This window comes from Lissotriton vulgaris, chromosome 11, assembly GCF_964263255.1.
Source record: "Lissotriton vulgaris chromosome 11, aLisVul1.2, whole genome shotgun sequence".
NCBI classification, from domain to species: Eukaryota; Metazoa; Chordata; class Amphibia; order Caudata; family Salamandridae; genus Lissotriton; species Lissotriton vulgaris.
In genome coordinates, this window is record NC_141699.1 from 726,651,015 (window position 1) to 726,657,014 (window position 6,000).

General features: G+C 38.9%; 1 protein-coding gene across 2 annotated transcripts in view; it reads left to right on the plus strand.

Moving 5' to 3' along the window:
* The window catches only part of LIMS2 (LIM zinc finger domain containing 2), a 354,252-nt gene extending 348,595 nt beyond the window's left edge, over window positions 1-5,657 (plus strand). The window contains exon 11 of one of the 2 annotated variants that reach the window (XM_086943811.1): window positions 221-5,657. The gene's annotated coding sequence lies outside the window, so the exon portion shown is untranslated. The remainder of the gene's footprint in view (window positions 1-220) is intronic. The other variant, XM_086943812.1, reaches the window with a different exon arrangement.
* The last annotated feature ends 343 nt before the right edge of the window (window positions 5,658-6,000 follow it).

Here is a 6,000-nt window from a genome sequence, read left to right on the forward strand (position 1 = left end):
TCTGGAACTCCCTACCCCCCATGCTGAAACAAATCCCCAGTCTTGAATCCTTTAGAAAAAACCTTAAAACATATCTCTTCACCCTGCCCTAGATAAAAATTTCCTAGTGTTACAGCCAAAAATTCTGATAAACACTAACCAGTGGAAGCACAAGCGCAGAGATATCCCTTCGGGAATTGAATCAGGCGCTTTACAAGACCATAAATAAATAAATAAATAGAATTGTAGTGATACAAAGTTAGATCAGACTCAACTTTATAGCTTCATAGCTCTCATTTATGTACTTCTGAATGAATTACATGCACTACTACTTGCTTACACCAATCCTTAGTCTTAAGTAGATTCCTCAATATAAGTGTACATAATATTCGCAAAAGCTATATATATATATATATATATATATATATATAGATAGATAGATAGATAGATAGATAGATATAGATATTGCACAATGATTTGTCCTTTGGTGAATCACATAGATCCCCCTTGTATTTATGCTATATAATATTCACAATGGAATTGAAAGTAAACTGTTCAGTATTATCCTGTATTTTGCTAGTGAACTCCCTAGTCTTATTCCATATGATCTTCATGATAGCTAGCAAGTGTGCTTCTCAATATTATTCCACATAGTCTTGACAGTGTTTTTTTCGATAATCATTCACACTGGATTGTGCTCTATTTTATCTACCTGTCTGCCCATCAGCCTGTTATTTCAGACTCAAATGGGATGTGGATGTCCTGGGCACAGTTTTGGAGACCAGACAAACTCTTGCACAGCAATCAGCAAAACTTTGATCGTAAGTTTCATTTTATTTCCCTTCCTGCACTTTCTTTTGCCTCTGACCCCAACAGGTCCCATAACTTCAGTCCATTTTTTCATCTGATCTCTTTTTTCCACAGTATTGAATCCTTCTGCACAGTGTTTCTGCTTTCCGCTTAGTTCCTAGCTGCACCTATCCATTTTGTGACTACCTACATACCATGTTGTTCATGTCCGCACAGCCTATAAAAGCAGAAAAGCACTGTATATATTCAGGTACTTTTCAACAGTATGCTCTAGTAATATGGTAAAGGCTCAGGGACACAGGGACCAGTCTGTGCTTATTCAATTTTTATTGGGGTGCATCACAGAAGCATGATCTTTGCTTAATACTTTGTTGCTTATGATGGCTTGTGTGCACCAGAGTGAACTTTGAAGTTTGCAAGCGGGAGAGGGAGGAGTTCTATGAATCAGTCAATGCTAATGTCACCCGCTCCGCATTTCATATCCCTAACAAAATGTAATTTGAACGAAACCGAGAAAAGAGATCTATTGAGATTGGGATTCAAATCCTCAAAACCTATACCACTGGAAAAATTCTGTATTATAATAAAAATCTTGTACCATCCTATACCTCAAACTCGACCAGAAGTGAAAATATGGATTGATAAACGCAGCCACAGTGGAATACAGTCTGCCAGCTTCAGTTGATAATAGACCATGGGGATTTTGTATTCCTTTCAGATCTTATTAAACCAATCCATAATCATTTGAGGTGTTCTATACCTAGACTTTTTTGGTAACCTTGGAATTTTTTAAAAGGGGGAAAGCCCTATTACTGATGTAAAAATTCCCTTTTCTTAAGTTTTCTGGAAAGGATCATGTCAACCATGCCAATAATGCCGCCTGATTATAGATATTTATTTTGAGGCGTGGCAAACCTCCCTCTTGGGAGTCGAACTGCAACTCCTGCATCTTCAGTCGGGGTTTTTCACCCTGCCATATAAACCTTCTAATTTCAGAATTCACTGATTCAAAAAAGGATTGAGGGACTTTTATCAAGATGACGTTTGCAAACAGAAAAAGCAATAAGGGGAAATGCTCAGGGGTGTAATGGGGAGGGAGAGGCTGTTTGGGATGTGGTAGGGTGTGTGCAAAAGAAAAAAAGAGATGACGGCACGAGTAGTAGATTGCAGTGGAGATTAAGAAGGGGGTTGAAAAATGTAATGTATACTATTCATTTAAGGCAGTTAAGAATAATTTCATGTATTATCAATGGCTTTAAAAATAGGGCGAAATCATGGGCTATAGTTTAAATCACTACAGACAAGTATGATTCTTCTTCAGGAGACACACTTAAAGAATGGAGCCCCCTGCTGAAAGCCCCTGGTTTCGTCCAACACGCTTTCTATTCTTCCTGTAATGCAGCAATTAGGAGGGTAGCAATACTGGTGGATAAAGAGGTGAAATGCGAGATTCTCAAGCTATACAAAGATTCGAGCGCCAGATGGATCTAGGTGGGAATGAGGATTTTAAGCCAGGTGTATAACATTGTAAGTTTTTATGGTTCATATGAAGACTCCCATCAGACCCTTGAAGCCTTATATAATTTGCAAAAGAAAGCTGGGTCCTTTGGTAATCGGGGGGAGGATTTTAATATTTTTCCAAATACAGCCTTAGATTCTTCTCGGCTTAATAAACCCCAGATTAGCCAAAATCAATTACATTTCTGTGTACTTTAGTGAGGGACTTTGCCTTGGTGGATCCCAGGCAAAGTAATCACTCCAGAGAGATTCTATACATGCGATTCAAAGAGATTTGTTTCATTTTCACGCATTGAGTTTTTATTTATTTCTGACTCCTTCCATAGGGCTCAGTCAGAAATATTAACTCACCCATTTTCAGTCCACTCAGCAATTTCCGTAAACCTTCTTTTAACTGGTCAACAGTTCGAGAACCCTATTTTAGTTTTCGACAAATCATTGCTAGTAAATGATCAGTGGGTTATCCAAATGCATCAGGCCCTGGGGGCCATTCTAGAATGTAATATCGATTCAGCCACAAACTCTGTAGTCTGGGGTGCCCTGAAGGCTTTTTTTAGGGGAGAGGTAATAGCTTTTCAGGCAGAATTAAGGAAGTGGGAGAAGTGTAAAATCCAGCAACTTCAATCATCTCTAAATCAGGCGATAGGGACTCCATATAGTTTCCCTTATGCGATAGTGAAAATGCAAGGTGGCTAAAGCTAAACATAATCTTCAGGATCAGTTTGTCTCCAGAGAGATGTTAAGTTATAACACAGTAATGCAAAAGAGATATGAAGAAAATGAACATATTGGCCAGTACCTGGATTAGTCAGCCAAGTTCTAACTCTAACACCATCAAACAGATCCAGGTTCGAGATGTAGATAAGACTTCTCACTCAGCCTCACAGTATACTTGATGCCTTTCTCAAACCTTACACTATTCTTTATTCCGACCCTCAGAACACGTCGCCCAAGAGGGTCGAGAGGTGACTGAAAAGACCCACCATTCCCTCAATATTTGTCGAGCAGGGGGAGCTAAAATGTGTCCAATAACTTTGACTGAGGTAGTACTGGCTGTCAATTCTGCCCCCACTGTAAAAGCATGTGGCACTGACGAAATTCCAGCTGAGGAATACAAGCCTTTTTTTGCCACAACTAAATAAATTCTTAGGCTATTCAATACAATCTTGCAAGAGGCTGATGTCCCAACTCATTTATGGAGTCGTGGTTGTTAGTTTCCTGAAGGACAAGGCAGAAAAATATATGAACTCTTACCATCTCATTAGCTTACTTAATTGCGACTACACATTGTTTTACGAACATTTCAGCAAATTGCCTAACAGTCGCAGTTCCCTCAGTAATTCATAATATCCAAAACTGGTTCCTTATAGGAAGGAACATGGCAACTAGCACCCATTATTTGACCCAGGCAATAGATTATTTTTCTGCACAAAAGATTATGGCTGCATTCATGATGCTACACATTGAGAAGGCATTTGACCAAGTTCAGTGGAATGTTCTTATCAGTGTTTATTAGGTTTGCCTTTTCCAGCAAGATTCATAAAGGTTTAGCTATAGTTATAAGTGGGAAGCTGGCAGGCAAGATTACGATAAGCTGTGGATACCTTAAGGCTGCCCTCTTTCCCCCATATAATTTTCACTATTTATGGAGCCATTAGCTAGCGCTATAAGACAGGACCAAACTATTCAGCCACCCGTGGCAGGGGCATCAACGTTGAAATTATTTGCTGATAATATGGCTTTGTACCTAGCAGCCGATAAGGCTAATAGAGCGCTCCTTTTCTAAAATAATGTTATTCAATTGCTCTTCAGAAGTATTGCCAGTAGCCATGCAGCCTCACTATTCTGCGACCACACCTATAAGGGTTCTTGGTATCTGCATAACTTCGAGGCTGAATGATTTATTTGTGCTAATAATTAATATATCCTATATATTTACACTGTGGCATAATCTCCATATATCTATTATTGGGCGGGTAGCCTTAATTAAAAGGAACAGTGGTTTCTTGATCTCCACCCAGACCTCTTTTTGTAATATCTGCTACCTGTTCAGTAAGCAACTGGTTAGCACCAAGTCCTCTTGAGGGCTGGCATATGGACTGCTGGGTATACCAGTTTGCCAGGTTCTGACTCTGCTGCTTCTAGATCTACACACAATTCCTTTTTATACTTTTTAGGTGTAGACAGATGGAATATGATTAAAACATGCTTCAGAACGTTTTGCTTTGCTGTGCAATAAGAATTTCTGTCTCATAAACACAACATATCATGAATCGCAAGCAAGGAAGGGTGGCTGAGGTATGCAGTATGAGTTAACTGTGAGTCGTTTGTACTTTCATTTCAGATTTGTTCTTAAGTTCTAAATCACACTGACCACATCAGTATTATTTTGTTATAATCTTGGATTGCTGACACCACGAATGGATCACACATATGCACTCGGATGTAGTCATCGTATTTCTTGTAAAATCGTCTTGTTTTGTGTTGGCTCATATGATTTGGCCTCTGATTTTGCTGGGTTAGTTCTCGGCTGCTGTGAGCAAGGAGGGAAAAAGTAAAGATTCTGCCATGGGTTTCGTATTCTAGATTTCATAAATGTTCTGAAATGTCACTTCTAATTCAAGCAGTATGTCCCTCTAGTACTTCCTTAATTCATGGGTTTGCATCTCTTTCTGTTTTTCATGATTGAGCAACAAAGGTATGCATGTTACTTTTTTGTTACTCTGTCTTGGAAAACTAGAAATAAATGCTGATCGATCGCGGTTGATGGAGAAATGGGCTGATACAATGAGGACCATTGCATTGATTGGTTTCACCCTTAGCTGTTTGAACAATACAGTGTTCGCATCAATAATTGGGATTGCGGTGCAAACCTTCAAGGTGCAAATTACTGTTTTGATTTATTAATACACCCATTTGCTACATTGTAATATCTTGTAAATGAACCAAAGACCATTCCTAAGGATTTTATTTATGAAGCATCCAGCAGGCAAGCCTCGGATGCACAATGATGCAAAGTTGAAGCACACTCTAACTGAAGGCTCTGCATATTTTCCCCAAAAATTTCTATGTATCTGATATTACGGCAGATTTTAATAGATTTTTCTCATCAAACATACAGACTTAATGATTTGGTTTGCGTTGTTGTTGGTACTTTACTAAAATGAATACATACTGTGATTTCCAATTTATATTGTATATCTTCATAGCTGCACATGAGTGCACTGCAAATATACAACCATTTCAAGTGACGCTTACTCTATTTGATAATGCACTGTATTTCTTACTGAGGGTGTGAGTCCATTAGTGTATGAATAAAGAGCACAACTTTACAAAATGAGACATAAAAACTGTTTGATTTCTTGATAGGCAGAAAGTCGCTTTGACTACGGCACTTAGTGGTTGGATAGCCAATATGAGCGAACCAGTGCACGCTACATTTATACCAATTGAAACATGAGGATGTCTGAACCTGGTGATAGGTGAATCTGTGTTGTTTTGGTGTGAGTTAATGGTTGAAGGCTTATGTAAGTCACAGCCTCCCTTTTATTATTAAAATCATTAAAAAGCTTGGTTACAAAATAACGGCAGTCTCTCATTGAGGACCACAGACTCCTTGCGGTGGGTGAAGTCCTCCACCAGTTCTAGTTTCATAGATTGTGTGCCGAAAGTCATCCCAGGGGTATTGCTGGA